Genomic DNA, 18,439 nt, shown 5'->3' with positions numbered 1-18,439 from the left:
GATTGTAATATAATAGTTTAGGGTGTCTTTGATTAGTTGTTAAACTGGTTCTGTACTTAAACAGTAAGAACGAGTCTAATTGGTATCGATGAATTGAGATTACTTCCTCTCCTCTTAGCTTCTTCTTCTTCTTCTCTTTATCGATCTTGTGCTTGATTACCAAATTGTATCATAACAAAGGTAGCACTTGATAGGAAAAAGTTGGTTAATTCTCTTATGTTATTCAGTTAATCGTTCTTTTACCTATCAAAAATAAAGCATGCTTGTAAGGGGAACGCTGCACTTAGATTTAAAATATGTTTAAAATTGCCTTCAAATTGATATTGGTTCTTCTTGGTAAGGATTGAGTGTCAAGAGTTTGTATGTATATATGTATACAAACCGATTGAAAGTGTAAGGGCTGTTTGTAAAACATTGAAGCGAAAAGAGCTCTTGTGTTGGTTTTCGTTTGCGTATGTACTTGTGTTTCTGTTATTGTATAAGCTCATTTATGTTATACCATAGACAAACATGCTATACAAATATACATGGGCCGACTGTATATACCACATTATGGTACCATATATAAGTTCAAAAAGATAAGGGATGACCACTATACAGTTTCGACTTTGAATCAAATAGATACATATACAAGTAAGATCTCTACAAATTAATAGTAGGATCTCTACAAATTAACAATGTTGTGACGGAGATATTTTATTAATTTAACGATATATTATTATATTGATAAGTTAATAATTTATTAATTTAAAGAGGTATGACCTTCAAATTTCCAAGTACGATGTACATTCAATAGCTTTGAGCCAGTCACTCATAAAGAAGCATTGTAAGCGGCAATAGCTTTTCACAACCTTCTGTTGCAACATGAGAAGACATGCCCAACTCTTAAGTGTAATGAGAAGACTTAAAGATGAACTCAATATAGATTTGAAGTTCAATAAAAAAAAGTGACTATAGATTCATTTTATACTATACAATCTTAGAATTTGAAATCTTTTAGTAATTATTAATTTATAGTTTCGTTGGGACTAATATATAGGGTAAAGTTAAAATGGTAAGGAAGACAAACATTAGAAGCGTGAGAAGGATTTGTGGCCACACAAAACATCCATAAAAAAATTCAAAAATAATAATAAAAAAATCATAACTCAATATATAAATAAAAAACGAAAATAATTAAAAAACCAAAATGTTTCCCCCATCATTCCAATTCCCAAAAAGAAATTAAAAAAAACACGAAAAGACACAATGGCGAAAATGAACAAACAACACAATGATAGACAAAAAAAAGACTAATAGATCGCAAAATATAACACAAAAATATGACACAATGTTGAGTTTTATAACACAATATCAAGAAAAAAAGACACAATGCGAATAAAAAAGACACAATCAATGACAAAAATAAACACAAAACACAATGATAAGCAAAAAAGACACAATAATCTTTTTCACTAAATATTGTGTATTTTTTTTTCATTTTAATGAGGAAGACGGTGGAAATATTTTTCTTTTTTGCATTAAAATTTGAGTTATGATTTTTCTAAATTAATTTTTTATTATTTTTTAGAGGTTTTTTTCTACAAATCCTTCTCATCCTTCTCATTTTTGTCCCCCTTTTTAGAATAACTTGATCTCCAATATATATATATAGGGGAAGTATAAAATGAAAACCCACTTGAGTTGTGGAAACCCGTAAAAACCCTATGTAACGTCGTTTTTTTTGTTTTTTTTTGTTACACACGTAATATATGTTGTTACATTTAATACAAAATATCGAAAAATAAAAAAAAAACATTTTTTTGCTATTTTTTAACATTTTTTACTAATTTTTATATATGTTTTCTGGAGAAAGAAAATGTTACATATATGTTTACATTTTTTATTAACTTTAATTGTGAACCACAAGATTTAAACTTTAATTAAAAACATGTGGTTGAGAATGGGTTTTTAGAGTTTTCACAACTCAAGTGGGTTTTCATTTTAACCTAACCATATATATATATATATATATATATATATATCTACTATACTATTAAAACAATAACTATTTCCATTAATAACATTTATTCTCATAATTTCTTACTAATAAAATAATTCAAAATTAAATTAAATTACATTCAACTTAATCACATTTAATATATAATTCAATATAAATTAAAAACTATCAGGTTTTCTTTTCAAAGTTTCATGGTAGTTATTCTTATTTTGGTTTTATTTCGGTTTTTGGTTTTTGTACGGTTTTAGTTTTTATAAATTTGTTTCGCTTCAATTTCTTTTTAGACGGGTTTAACTTTATTCATTTTTTGTTTCGATTTTTATAATTTTTGTTTTGGTTCGGTTTTAGATTTATTGGTTTTAGTTTTTCAGTTTCATTTCGGTTTTATTTTAGTTTTATTGGTATTTGGTTTTATTTACGTTTTCGGTTTTAGTTTTTTTTTTCAATTTAGTTTCGTTTCAATTTTTATTTAGTTTGTTCGGTGCTTGGTTTTAGTATCTATTGAAAAATGAAATAATATGGAAGGTTCACAAATTAAGTGAAAGGTTCACATGGGTTTCAACTTTCAAGTATTTTGAAGTTATTGAAGCTTTATATTTTTTTGAATCTTCACAGCCAGTAATAATGAATTCGCATTTGGTAGAAAGGATTTCAAAAGCTAAGAATGTTATATGTGTTATCCTTCATTTTCTTCTTAATCTGCAGGTGGGTTATTATTTTCATTTATGAAAATGAGTCATTTTAGAAATGTTTTTTTGATTTGCTTTGGCTCGGATCAAAACGGGTCATTTTAAAAGGGTATCAGTTTAGTTCGGGTCAAAGAGTCAATATAAAAAGACATCGATTTCATTCTGTTTCAACGGGTCTTTTTAAAATCACATTGATTTGGTTCTGGTCATACCGGGTTAATTTAAAAGATATCGATTTGGTACGTGTTTAAATGGGTCATTCTAAAAGCGTAAGGATTTGATTCTGGTTATTACATGCCATTTTAAAAAGGTTTAGATTTGGTTCTGGTTCTTAACTAAGCTTTGAATGTGCTTCGTTTATGAGGGTGCAGGACTTTTCATATGAAATGTAAAACCAGTTTTCGTAGTCAGTTAGTTACTATGTTTGTTAGGTTGTATATGAATGTTTATGTCGTCAACTGGGTTCCTGGTCCAGGAATAAAAGAAGCCCGAATCATATTTGGATGCTTATCGGGAATCTTTCCTGGATGCTTATATTCTGATTTGCTTGCTTTCCATAATAATGTTAGTGAAGTTTTTTTGTTTTGTATTAATATTAGTTTTTAAAGTTTATGAAGTTTATGTTTTAAAGTTTTATATTTTCTTCGTAGACATTCTACTATATAAAGTCATTTTTTGTATGTTTATGTATTTAAGTACTTTGTTTGCATATGAATATGAATTGCAATTAAAAATCATGTTGTTTCAAAAAATATATTAAAAAATAATTTGTCGTTTGAAATTGTATATATGTTTACTTGACGATTTCTATATTTCCACCCGTGTCGTGCACGGGTCAATAACTTAGTATATATATATATATATATATATGGATCATGCGAGAAATGATATTACAGTGAGAAGTGCGAGAAATAAATCTGAACCATTGATTGTGTTTAATCAAGGGTCTCTAATATAAATGTCATTATCGTAAATAAAAGCACATATTTTTAATTAAAAAGGGTAGACATGTCTTTTGTGGTGTATGCCTAATTAAATCATGCATTAATGACAACGGTTACTTTTTTCTTATGCTCAATTAATGCTAATAAGATTATTAATACAATTTAATTTTCCTCTTAAAATTTTGCAAATAAATTATATATATGGTTTTTGGAATTTATGGTTGTGTAGGTTGTATATTATGGATTTTTTTCATATAGTACCTATATAGCAAAATTAGAAACATACTGTTATGTGTAGGAGCTTTGTGAAAGTTTAGTTATCTATTGAATTCAAATTTGTACGTGTGGGGGGTGGGGGGAGGGGAATAAATGTTTGTATATGTACTGTGTAGATAGTATCACAAAGGTGCATGTGAAAATTTTACAAGTGTAGGTTATTAGCATTATCTGTTATTTATCATATGTAGTTTCGTTTTAATTTTAATGAGAAACAGCAGACCATTAAGTTTTAATGTAATATAAAAAAAGTTTATTTTGTACTATATAGATGGTATTTAGAATTGTGTTGTATTTTTTCGTATGTAGGTTCATTTATGTACTATGTAAGTTCATATATATATATATATATATATATATATATATATATATATATTGTGTTGGTGGTATTTCGAATTGTGTATGTGTACTTTTTTATCGTGTGTCGGTTAATTTATGTGTAGGTTCATATATGTACTGTGTAGGTGGTATTTTGAATTATGTATGTGCAACTTTTATCACGAGTAGGTTCATTTAAGTAATGTATAAGTTCATATATGTACTGTGTATGTGATATTTCGAATTGTATATGTGTAATTTTATCGTGTGTAGGTTCATTTATGCATTGTGTAGGTGGTATTTTGAAGTGAAAATGTATAATATATACAAAAATATTTAAATTAAATATAAAATAAAAAATGATGTAGATTTGTTATTGATAAAATGTAAATAGGAAGATATCGATTATGAGAATTTGAATTATGTATATATTATAATAAAAAATGGTTATATTCATAATTAAATAAAATGAAGGTATGTTTGTTATAATAAGATAGAAATAAAAAAAATGGTTAAATTCAGAATTATAATAAACTGGATTAGGGTAAAAAGATATAATTCATGGTAGAAAAATATATTTATACGTAACTGTCTCCAGATACTTATTAATTACCAAAAATAAGAAAAATCATTTATACTAAAATACCCCTATGATTAAAATAAATCATATATATAATGAAAATTTGTGATTGGTTGGTTTTATTTCTCGCAATAAAAAACACTTCTGAAATAAACCTAATCCTATATATATATATATATATATAGGGAAGGTTAACATACAAATGAAATTAGCATGCTAATTGTGAGAATCAAGTAGAGTAACTATACATACAAGTAGAGTAATTATGTAATTACTCTACGATGTAATTACATAATTACTCTACTTATATATATAATTACCCTACTTGATTCTCATAATTAGCACGTTAATTTCATTTATATTTGATCCAAACCCTATATATATGCATATATGCATACACACACACATACACATACACAGATATATAGAAAAGGGTTCAAGTAAAAATAAGAAGTTTCCTAGGAATAGTAAGAACCAATAGATTTTTGACATTTGGCATTAAAACCTATGGTAAAAGAATAATTTTAGGAAACTATGCAGGTTATAATTGTAAAAGAGTATTTCTAGGAAACTATATCGGTTTTTGGTAATTTTAAATCTCAACCATTGATTAACATGATCCAATGGCTATGATTTATTCCTACTCTTCTTAAGAAACTACTTGTTTTTAGGATAACCCTCCCCTATATATATATATATATATAGGGGAAGTATAGAATGAAAACTCATTTGAGTTGTGAAAACCCTATGTAACGTTGTTGTTTTTTTTTTTTGTATTTTTTTGCACATGTAATATATGTTGTTTCATTTAATACAAAATATGAAAAATAAAAAAAAATGTTTTGCTATTTTTTAACATTTTTTTACTAATTTTTATATATGTTTTCATAAGAAAGAAAAAGTTATGTTTATGTTTATATTTTTTATTAACTTTAATTACGGACCACAAGATTCAAACTTTAACTAAAAACATGTGGTTGAGAATGAGTTTTTAGAGTTTTCACAACTCAAGTGGGTTTTTATTTTAACCTAACCTTATATATATAGGGGTGAGTTATAATAAAAATATATAGTTTTCTAGAAAGAGTAAGAATAAATCTAGGCTCTTGGATCTAGGATCTAGTAGTTACAAAAATATCAAATAGTTTCCTAGGATCTAGAATTTAGCCCACATAGTTCTCTAAATAGGTTCACATAGTTTCCTAACTCTAAATTTTATGTCCTTCCTACTCTTCCTACAAAACTATGTATTTTTATTTTAACCCTTTCTATATATATATATATATATATATATATGGGAAATTTGGTTCATTTCAGAAGTGTTTCTTATTGCAAGAAGTGTGAGAAAATGAATCCAACCAATCACATTTTTTCTTTTCTTTTATTATTTATTTAATGACAAGGGTGTTATATTAAAATGAACATTTTTTCATATTTGGTAGGTCATAATGTATGAAGAAGTTACAAGTAATTCTTGTTTTTTTATTTTATCATATTCAATATTGCTGTTTATCAATATTTTTTTTATTCTCGTAATTTGATATTCATACCTTTATCTAGATAGTAGTTCTTAAATTCAATAGCAACGATATATTTACACACTACATAAATGAGCATACACATGAACAAAATTACACATATAAAATTCGAAATACCACCTACATAGTACGTATATGTACCTACACGGTACATAAATGAACCTAAACACGATAAAAATTACACATACACCATTCGAAATACCACCTATGGAGTACATATATGAGCCTACACAATAATGAACCTATATAGTACATAAATGAATCTGCGCACAAAATTATACATACACAATTCTAAATACAAGATACATAATACATATGCGAACCTACACAGTACATAAATGAACCTACATACAATAAAAATACGCATACACAAATCGAAATACCCTATACACAGTACATATATGAATCTACACAATACATAAATGAACCTACACAAAACAAAATAAACTTTTTTTATTGCATTAAACTATATATAATAAATAACGGATAATGATTATAACGTGTACTTGTAAAATTTTCACATACACATTCGTGATACCACCTAAATAGTACATATATAAGCCCTACACGAGAAAAAATAATTTTTTTATTTTTTTACATATAATAAATAAAAAATCATGTTAATAGCCTACAATTTTAAAATTTTCATATACGCATTCGTGATTCCACGTACATTATACATGAATATGCATGTGTATGCAATACATAATTAAATTTGTATAGGCATTATATAATAATTAATGCATTTGAAGAAATATGATTATAGGTTATAATATGAAGTATAAATTTTTTAGGAAGGATAAGAAGTAATCTTGGCCATTGATTTTGAAAATGCAGGGTTGAGATTAGTTTAGGGGAAATCAAGTGTGAATATAAGGGGAAGGGTATAAAAGGAATAACACATTTGTTTACTTTCTCTCTCCACATGCAAGGCACATGCCAAATTCCCTCATCATTTTAAAACGTCGATAACTTTTTTTTACAACGTTTTTATTGAAAAACAAATTCACCATAATAACGGGTGTCTTTTTATCTTTAATATGAGTGCCATATTGTAATATAAAAATTAAAAAAAAAATTAGTGGGTTTTTTTACAAATTGTGTTTTACCAAATTGTGTTTTACAAAATTGTGTTATACAATAGTATTTTTCATTGTGATTTTTTTTTCATTGTGTTTTTTACATTGTGTCATACAATTGTGTTTTTATTGTGTTTTTATCATTGTGTTTTTTTTTCATAGTGTTTTTTTCTATTGTGTTTTTCATAGTGTTTTCCATTGTGTTTTTTTGGACTTTTTCGGCGAGGTGGTGGCGGTTGGTGATGGGTGTGGTGGCGGTGGGCGGTGGAGTGGTGGTGGATGTAGAAGATGATTGAAGATGTAAGTGGGTTTTATGTAAGTGGGTTTTTGAAATTAATGTAAGTGGGCTTTGATATAAAAGTGTTAAGACAAAAATACTCTCCTTCCTAGCATTTTTAGGAAAATCAAACTTCTTATTTGAACCTAACCCTGATTATAGATATTATAGTATTTGATTAAAGTTATATTTGTTTAACATTAGTTTATTTAATAACATCAATTTAAAAAAATAATTAAAAAATTCATAGGTAACTTTCAATTAGTTAGTCATGATAATAATAAATGCTATTAATTGCTCAAGTTTCACTTTGAAAAGTTTACAAAACAAATACTAAACTACCCTTCTTCATTAAAATATTGGTAGATTAATATCTTAATAATTATAAGTTTGTCATAACTTTTCTAATCCATTGATTACATATAATCAATGGTCCATATTGATTTCTCACACTTCTCGCTGTCACTTGACTTCTCGCATGCTCCATCCCCTATATATATATATATATATAGGGGTGAGATCAAATGAAAATTACTTTTAAAAAGAAAACTTAAAAACTCCTAAAACTAATAAAAAACTATTTTTAACATTTTTTAAAACTTTTTTAAAATTTCTTTTTTTTCCATTATTCTTATATGTTTTATTGGTTCAAAAAAAAAACCTTTTGTCGGTAACCTCGTTGGTGTAGTGCACATGTGTAATAGTGTGCATTGCATATATGCAAAAGTGTTTTTATTCAATATAATACAACACTATTGCACATATTTGATACACACTATTGTATATATGTAATATAATACTAATACGCACATCGAATACACATTAGTACGTATTTGTAATAAAACATTAACGCACACGTGCACCACATCGACTTTTATTTTATTATTATTTTTTTCCATATAATACAACACTACTACACATATACAATACATAAATATTGAATATACGCAATTAAACTCTATTATACTTAAAAATATATAGTAATACACATGTGTAATACAACGGTATCGCGCAGTAATAAGTATGTGCATTACAGCGGGGTTTTTTTTATTATTTTCGAACAAAGGGTAAGAAAATACAAGAATAATGGCAAAAACAGAAATTTGAAAATATTTTTTTATTTTTAATTAAAAATATTTAATTTAGAAGGTTGTAAGTTTTTTCTCTAAAGATGAGTTTTCTTTTCATACTCTCCACACACACACACACACACACACAACATTGTTATAAGCTAATAGTGTGACAATGATGGCACCAGATATTGGAACAAAGATCCATGTTGAATGTATCCGAGCTTGGTATGAATATTATGTAGGAAACTTTCTAGTTCAAAGAGATCTTAGTTATTGTGTTAGGTCGCTCCTCATCTTCCTCCGCTAGAAATAAGGCTTTAAAATATCATAGAAACTGGCGATAAAGGATCTCAGGGTCGTAACTTCAAACGTTCAAATCAGTATACATATACGAAAGATATAAGAATCTCGTTTTCATATAAACATTAAATGTTTTTTTTACTCAGTGAAATTCGATAAAGATTCCATCTTTCATTGGAAAATAGTGTTTACATTGATACAAAAGGTAACCAGACAACAAGCTACACTGCTAACCCTTTTTGAATATATAGCAAAACTAAGGTAGCGTTTGGTATGCAGAAATGGAAGATGAAATGGAATGGACCTTTACGAAGGAATGAAGAAAAGTGTGTTTGGTTGGCTAAAGGAATGGAGTCACTCATTACTTTGTCCATTCCATTCCCTCCAAAACACCCCAAATTCATTCCATCCACCTCCTTGTTTTTTTTCATTCCATCCCCTCTTTCACCCTACTCATCTCCACCACCCTCCCACTATTACCATTGATCACGATCACCACCACCATCCACCAACAGCGCCACCTCCACACCGCCTCCCACCACCAGCCCCACCCCCACCGTCACCGACCATCGTCGTCGCCTCTGACCACTAGCGTTGCCGCCGACTACAGCCACTGCATTAACCATCCACAACCACAACCTCCACCTACCATCACCTCAACCTACCCTCCACCTCCCACTACCACCACCGCTAATACCCACCACCGCGCCTACCATTACCGCTAACCACCTACCACAGCCAACTACCATCACTGACCACCGTCAACCACCATCACCAATTGCCTCCCACTCTCGTCACCCCGCCCACCACCGCACACCACCACTACCGCCACTATCACCACCGCTTACCTCCAATTTTATTTTATTCCTTCTCTTTTTTTCCTGACTAACAACATTAATTAATTATTCATTTCATTTTTAGTTTTCTAGATGGTAACCAAACAAGACAATGGAATGGTAATGATCCATTCCATTCCTTTGTTAATTCCATTCCCTCGTCAATTCCATTCCCTCGTCCATTCCATTACCCCATACCAAACAGACCCTAAGTCGTTTAAAAATAACATTCATATATCTTGGGGACACGACTAAGTAGCTCTACAGCCTCAAACGTTAGGACGTGTATACACGTGAGTTATAAATGTATGTGTATGTGTCAACTGTGGAGTTAGGTTAGGCCTGATTCCACTAAACCAAGCACAAAATAGTTGTATCAACTACGGTAAGCATATTCCCTGTTATATTGTTTGTATATGATGTGTGAATTGTTGGGGTATTTTTTGCCCATGAGTGTAACATTCGTTACTTTTCAAACCCGAAAACCAGAACCACTTTTAATTTTTCGGTTTTGTTTATTGAATATATATATATATATATATATCTCAAGTTTCATTGCGTGTATTTCATGCATTGTTTTTATTTGCATTTAGATTTGTATTCGCGTTTGTTAAATCAACCCAGTTCGTCGTTTCATTTTATTTCGTGTTTAACGATTATAATTAATGTAATATTCACGAGGGTTGATGTTTATCAATCGTTCATTTTTATATTCGGTTGTTCAATTAACAGAACTCCGGGTTTTTTTGACGTTTAATCAATTCGCAAACTTCCCATAACCCCTCATTTTTCTGTTCATCAACTCCGGCCAAGTTCCGGCGAGGCAACAACATGTCCGGCGAGCCCAAAATCAAGTTCTAACGCAAGATTAATTCAATTAAATGTTCGTAACGTCTTAGAACATTAACACAGACCCGTAATCATCATTTAAAAACGTATTCTTACGACCAATTAGCCCGGAATTCACGCCGTAACTACCGGCCGAATAATCAAATTTCCATTAACGAGCATTAACGTCAAACGCTCCCTTTGTGACTATAAAAGGGGCCTAAGCCATCGTCTAAACTCACCCCAAAACTCATTCCACTCTAAAACACACTATATAACTCGAATTTCTCCGGCAAGGTTTGGGTTTTCCGGCAAGTCGTGTTCATCGCCAAACGTAACCTTACTAGGTAACTTTTATATGCATCTTGATCGTGTTAGGTCGTAAATCAAAACCCCTAAGCTAATTTGGACAAACATTGAACGGATTAACAGGTTTAGATCCTAGGGTTTTCTTGAGGAAGATGAACTTGATGTTTAATATTTATAAACCTTTTTCTATTCATAAACATATAAACATTCTAGCTCAGTTGGTTTATTTTGTGTGTTTTGGTCATGAAGACCCGGGTTCGAACCTGGGTCATTGCATTTCTTTTGTTATTTTTTTTAAACCATTTATATTAATTATTATATACCACATACATTTTTATAAATCATTTAAATTAAATAAAATTATTTTTAATCACTTAAAAATCAATTATAAACTTATATTTATCACTTTTTCACCTAAGAACCAATTTTCGTTCCCGCTTATATTGATTATTAATTTCTGCTTCGTTAACTATTTAAATTATCGTTATTACTTATAATGCGCTAAAATAAGTTGTTTTCAAGATAAAATACCGTCATGTTCGTACTTAGTAACTATCATAAAACTCACTTATTAATAATAAACCATTAATTAAAATAACATTTAAATTTCTTTTCGTTAAACCTTAGTCATTAACTTTAAAGTTCGTTAGCTTACACTTTGTTCAATCCATTCCGTTAGACTCATAATTCGTTAGTTCAAATTTTACTTCGTTAACCTTAACACATTAGAATTATAACATGCTAGCTTTAAATTCGTTAACTATATAATTCATTTGATTTATAATCCGTTAACTATAATTCAATAACTTAGTTATAATTATTCAAGGTAAAATCCCTATTTAAAATCCGTACAATGTATTATCGTAACTCTTATATTAGTATTATGTTATAATATTAAATACCAAACATCATTAAAATTTCATTAAACTTATATATATTATTATAATATGAAGGCCATAAAAATGCTAATAAAACACATAACATAATGCTTAATTCCTAAAATCAAATTGTTTAACGTTTATAATCCCGTTAGTTAGATTTTGATTTTTGGTTTTAATTATAGTTCAAGAAGTTTAATCGTTTCGAGTTCTTTAATGCACTTTCGGTTGCTTCGGCTTCGTTATCATGTTTTCGGCTTATATTGCAAGTTTAGCTTCTATGTCAAGGTGAGTTTTCTCACCACCCCTTTTTAAACGTTTTCATATTTTGGGGTAGCATATGTATCTATTACAAATTCAAGTATTATGATTTCAATTACAAACTACAATTCACTATATGGACTTGTGTGTTACTTGATTACTTGCTCGAATTTACTTGCACGTGGTAGCCTCAATAAGTATGATCATACGCCCCCCTTTGCACTCAGGTCCATTTGTATCGAGTGGAAAAGGGCCTCATTATCTGAGTACGTTGGTTTTTACCAACTGGAAAGGACCTTACTTGCGTGATTACCCGAGTACGTTGGTTTACACCAACTGGAAAGGACTTTAGTTGCTCGTTTATCACTTGTCCATGAATTGTATGATTTTTACGTATTATATCAAACTGTGGGAATCTCACCAGCTATGTTCATAGTTGACTTTATTTTATACATATGTTACAGGTGTAAAGATACGATGATGAAAGTTAGAAGACACATAGCATGCCTATAGGATATTCAAAGAACAAACTTATCATTTATTTATTTATTTATTTGTTACAACTTGTATTATTTGATAAACTTGTGTTACATGAAGATTAAATGAAATAATGTTATTATGGTCACCTAATAGTGTCACGTGTGTTTGAGCAATCTGTACGTCACACTCGGGCGTTTCCGCTTTAGTCGGGGTGTTACAAATTGGTATCATAGCCGTGGCTATAAGATAGGACACTAGACGTAGTGTTCTAGGTAGCTATAGCTTCTATGTTAACTGTTTAGGTTGCATGATAAATTATGTGAGCCTTTACTTGATTGTTCAAACGCACTTACTATTACTGTATTACTATCCAGTTGATTTCATTGACGCCTCATGAACACAAGTACACACACACACAAGTCCAAGGCTTAGGCCCAAAACAAGTTTTCTCAAAAGGAATTTCAAGCAATTTCAAAATTTGGTGTTTCATCTTCTTAGAGACGGTTCTATGTGGCGGGTTCGTAGTAACTGTAAGGGGGACGTGCTTGTTTCCCGAACTCTTGACACCAAGGTTATTGAAACCTAAGGATAAGCAATGCGCATATATCCAATTAGACGCTGGACCTGGTTGCTTACCTGGAGAGTTCGGGAAGGGCATGAAACCTATTAAGCCAAATCGTTCCACCTCAACGCCCTACGAATCACAACTCTATGCTTTCTAACGTGACCATGTCCCCTTTGTGAAAAGGATATGGTTGCACTCCTTAGGATGTCACACAAGTCATGGTGGTTCGTGCGACGTGTGACTCCGATCCTCAATGTTTTACAATGTATGTTAAACTAAAAGTCTGACAAGTCGTGGTGATGCACGAATAACCAGATTTTGGTTTGATTTGATTACGCATTTTGACTTACGTGTTTTAACTGAAAGTCTATCAAGTAATGGTGATACACAAATACCCAACTTTTGTTGCAATTTGATTACACAAATACACAAATATCAAAGATCGTTGGTGTTGGGGATGTTTGCTTGAAGTTTGATACTGGGATGGAGTTGGTTTTACACTATGTAAAACATGTTCCGGATATTAGACTTAATTTGATCTCCACAGGCACATTAGATGATGATGGTTTCCACGGTACTTTTGGTGGTGGAATTTGGAAACTCACTCGTGGTTTGTTGATCATGGCAAGAGGTGAAAGAACTTCAAAGTTATACATGGCACATCCAAAGATTTCCAGGGACTCGGTTCATTCGTTGACGAGTTCTGATGTAACCGATATGTGGCATAAGAGACTTGCTCACATGAGTGAAAAAGGGATGTCTATTTTATTGAAGAAAGATGCTTTGTCTGGTGTGAAAAATGTTCATTTAAAGAAGTGTTCTCATTGTATGAATGGTAAGCAAAAGAGAGTTTCCTTTCATAGTCATCCGCCTCATAGAAAAGAAAGTATACTCGACTTGGTGCATTCATATATATGTGGTCCTATGAAGACTAGAACACTTAGGGGCTGCTTATATTTTGTCACATTTATTGATGATCATTCGTGGAAGGTATGGGTTTATACTTTGAAGTCTGAAGATCAAGTGTTTGATGTGTTTAAGCAGTTTCATGCCTTAGTTGAAAGACAAACTGGGAAGAAGCTCAAGCGTATTTGAACTGACAATGGAGGTGAATATATTGGTCCTTTCAATGCTTATTGTAGAGAGAAGGGTATTCGACACCAAAGGCCACCTCCAAAGACACCACAGTTGAATGGTTTAGCAGAACGGATGAACAGAACGTTGGTTGAGAGGTTTAAGTGTTTGCTCTCACATGCAGGGTTGCCTAATTCCTTTTGGGGTGAAGCTTTAAATACCGCGGTACATGTTATTAATCTTACTCATTATATTCCTTTGCATAATGATGTTCCAGACAGGGTTTGGAGTGGCAAAGATGTTTCATATCGTCATTTGCGGGTCTTTGGATGCAAAGCATTTGTGCATATTCCCAAAGATGAAAGATCAAAGCTTGATGTGAAGTCCAGACAGTGTATATTCCTTGGTTATGGGCAAGATGAGTTTGGATATAGGCTATATGATCCGGTTTCAAAGAAGCTTGTAAGAAGTCGTGATGTGGTGTTTGTGGAAGATGAGAGTTTGAAAGATATTGAGAAGACACATGTAGTTCCTCAGTACACTGATGATCTCATTGATTTGGATCCTATTCCTACTCAGCATACTGAGTCACATCACGAAGATGATATTCAAAATGACGAACAACATGGTACTGATAATGTTGATAATCAAGAGCATGCAGAGTTGGATGAGGATATTCATCCCGAGTTACCAGTAGATATGCCTGCATTTGTCCCACTCAGGCGGTCTTCGAGAGACCTTCAACCTTCTACTCTTTATTCTACCGGTGAGTACGTCTTACTCACCGATGGGGGAGAGCCCTAGTATTACAAAGAGGCCATGGAAGATAAGCATAAAAGAGAGTGGGTTGAAGCCATGCAAGATGAGATGGATTCCTTGTATGAGAACAATACCTTTGAGTTGGTGAAGTTGCCTAAGGGCAAAAGAGCTTTGAAGAACAAGTGGGTCTACAAATTAAAGACTGAAGAACATACCTCACGGCCTAGGTACAAGGCAAGGTTGGTGGTCAAAAGGTTCAGTCAAAGAAAGGGTATTGATTTTGATGAGATTTTTTTTCTAGTTGTGAAGATGAGTTCCATTAGGGTGATTCTTGGTTTAGCTGCTAGTCTTGATCTTGAGGTTGAGCAAATGGATGTCAAGACAGCATTCCTTCACGGTGACCTGGATAAAGAAATTTATATGGAGCAACCTGAAGGTTTTCAGGTTAAGGGTAAAGAAGATTATGTTTGTAAACTTCAGAAAAGTCTTTATGGGTTGAAGCAAGCACCGAAACAGTGGTACAAGAAGTTTGAGTCAGTTATGGGGAAGCAAGGCTACCGAAAGATCGCGTCTGATCACTGTGTTTTCTTCAAGAGGTTTGGTGATGATGATTTCATAATTTTATTGCTTTGTGTTGATGATATGTTGATTGTTGGCAAGAATGTAGAAAGAATTGTTCAGCTGAAGAAAGAGTTAAGCAAGTCGTTTTCTATGAAAGACTTGGGGCCAGCTAAGAATATTCTTAGCATTCGGATTACCAGAGATAGAGCTTCAAAGAAGTTGCACATGTCACAAGAGCAATACATTGAAAATGTGCTTAGCAAATTCAAGATGTCTAAAGTTAATGTGGTTAGTACACATCTTACTCCCAACTTTAAGTTAACTGAAAAAGATTGCCCTACTTCTGAGAAAGAGATTGAAGAGATGGATGGTGTTCCATATGCATCAGCGGTTGGAAGCTTGATGTATGCAATGGTATGTACACGGCCTGATATTGCCCATGCAGTAGTTGTTGTTAGTCGGTTCTTGTCAAATCCGGGTAAGAAGCATTGGAAAGCAGTTAAGTGGATTCTTAGATATCTACGTGGTACTTCCAAATTGGGTATAACATTTGGAAATGGGGAGCCGATGCTTGTTGGTTACACGGATTCTGATATGGCAGGAAATAAGGACAACATGAAATCCACTTATGGATATTTAATGTTATTTGTAGGGGGGGCCGTGTCATGGTAGTCAAGACTGCAAAAGTGTGTTGCTTTGTCTACTACCAAGGCAGAGTATATGGCAGCAACAGAAGCATGCAAAGAATTATTGTGGTTGAAAAGATTTATGCAAGAGCTTGGCTTTATGCAACAACGCTATGTGGTTTTTTGTGATAATCAAAGTGCTATTCACCTTGCTAAGAATTCTATGTATCATAGAAGAACAAAACATATTGATGTGAGGTATCATTGGATTAGAGATGCTATTGAAGACAAGTTATTTGAACTTGATAAAGTTCACACCGATGATAATTGTTCCGATATGTTAACCAAAGCTGTGGCAAGGGAGAAACTGAAGATATGTTGCTCACTCGCTGGGGTGGTGAGTTCTTTCTCATAGACAAAAACGAGGAGATTTGTTGGGGTATTTTTTGCCCATGAGAAAGCCCAACAAATATTATTATACATGGGTTATTATTAGTATTATTTAATAATAAAAGAAAAGAAAAGAAATTATTATTTCTTTTGTTACGTATTGTGTGCATCTAAATCACAATTGGTGATTTAATTTGGGCCACATAATATTTGTAGTGAGTTTTTATCTTGGGCTCCAAGTTCACGTGAGAAACAAGGTTTATTTGGGATACATGCATATAACCGACATAACACAAAAAGGTTATAAATAGGTTTTCCTCTTGTGATTTATTCTGCCGCATACAAGAAAGAAAATAATCCAGAACCTTATTTTGGTGTTCCTCTTCTTCTGTCGACACAACTTACGAAGGGAAGTTTTTTTTGGTGCTCAATTCTTTTGGTGGTTTTTTTGAAGACAAGATACGTTCTAGAGACCGGTTTGTTTCTCGTTGGTGATACCTCTTACTTGTTTACTCTTTTGTAGTTTGGTTCCATATACTAGAAGGTTAGTTTGTACCAAGTATTTGATGATTTGTGTATGCCTCTAGTTTTACCTAGAGAAGACTTTGTATTACTATTATTGGTGATAGTGGATTTGAAGCGGCTCTAATAGTCCCGTGGTTTTTACTTTTGCGCATTGAGAGGTTTTCCACGCTAAAATTTTAGTGTCACTTTTACTTTTAAATTGTACCCTATTTGTTTGCATCCACATTGGTTCATTCGGGTCGGTGTAAGGCTCCGTTACCGGTAGCCCTACTTTCGTGTTGGATTTACTCATAAACACAGTTCTAAATATCAGAGTTAATTAAAACATTTACGCGGAATATAAAACTTTCATTAAACATTACATAATTCATAACTTGTCTCAAAACATCCATTGTCTTTCAACATTAAAGCATTAAAATTAAAACATCATAAGTCTTCAGATGCCAGGCTCTTGTTCAATGCCACGTGTCTCCTCAAGCGAGCTGCCTCATCCTACTCACCTGCGTGCATACTAAAAGTCAGATACGCTGAGTGAGTTCTAGTTAATCATACACTATACAATACACATAAACTTATATTCTTTCATTCATACTTTCATACTTTCATACTTTCATACTTTCATTCTTTCTTTTGTATTAACTTACCTTCATATCTTACGTTATAAAGAGCATTACGCCCTACATTCCTCGAGTATTATTAGGGCTCGGTACCCTCCTTCCTCGAGTATTATTAGGGCTCGGTACCCTCCTTCCTCGAGTATTATTAGGGCTCGGTACCCTCTTTCCACGAGTATTATTAGGGCTCGGTTTCCCTCTTTCCACGAGTATTATTAGGGCTCGGTTTCCCTCTTTCCTCGAATATTAGTAGGGTTCGGTTCCCTAGTTCTCGAATATTAGTAGGGTTCGATTCCCTCTTCGTTACCATACAACCATACATCATACCTCGAGTATTATTAGGGCTCGGTACCCTTTTCGTAACCATGCAACCGTCATTTCTTTCTTTTATTAACTTTAACATTTTCATACACATAAGCATACATATCATACTTATCTTATACATAGCGTTACAACCTGACAGTACGTGCAATATCCGAAGATCGTTCACGTACCATCAAGCAATCATTCATACATTTCACATTATCCACATAAGGCATACACTTATCTCTTAGGATAAGCGTATTAACAAACATATTAAGTATGCACACAGCCCCGAAAACATAACACATAAATGGGGCTAGAAACTCATCTGAACACGGTTACGCTCACCGTTAATCG

This window comes from Bidens hawaiensis, unplaced genomic scaffold (assembly GCF_021521415.1).
Source record: "Bidens hawaiensis isolate Kalapana, Puna unplaced genomic scaffold, B.hawaiensis_p1.1 tig00019445_1, whole genome shotgun sequence".
Taxonomy (NCBI): Eukaryota; Viridiplantae; Streptophyta; class Magnoliopsida; order Asterales; family Asteraceae; genus Bidens; species Bidens hawaiensis.
This window is presented reverse-complemented; position numbering follows the sequence as displayed.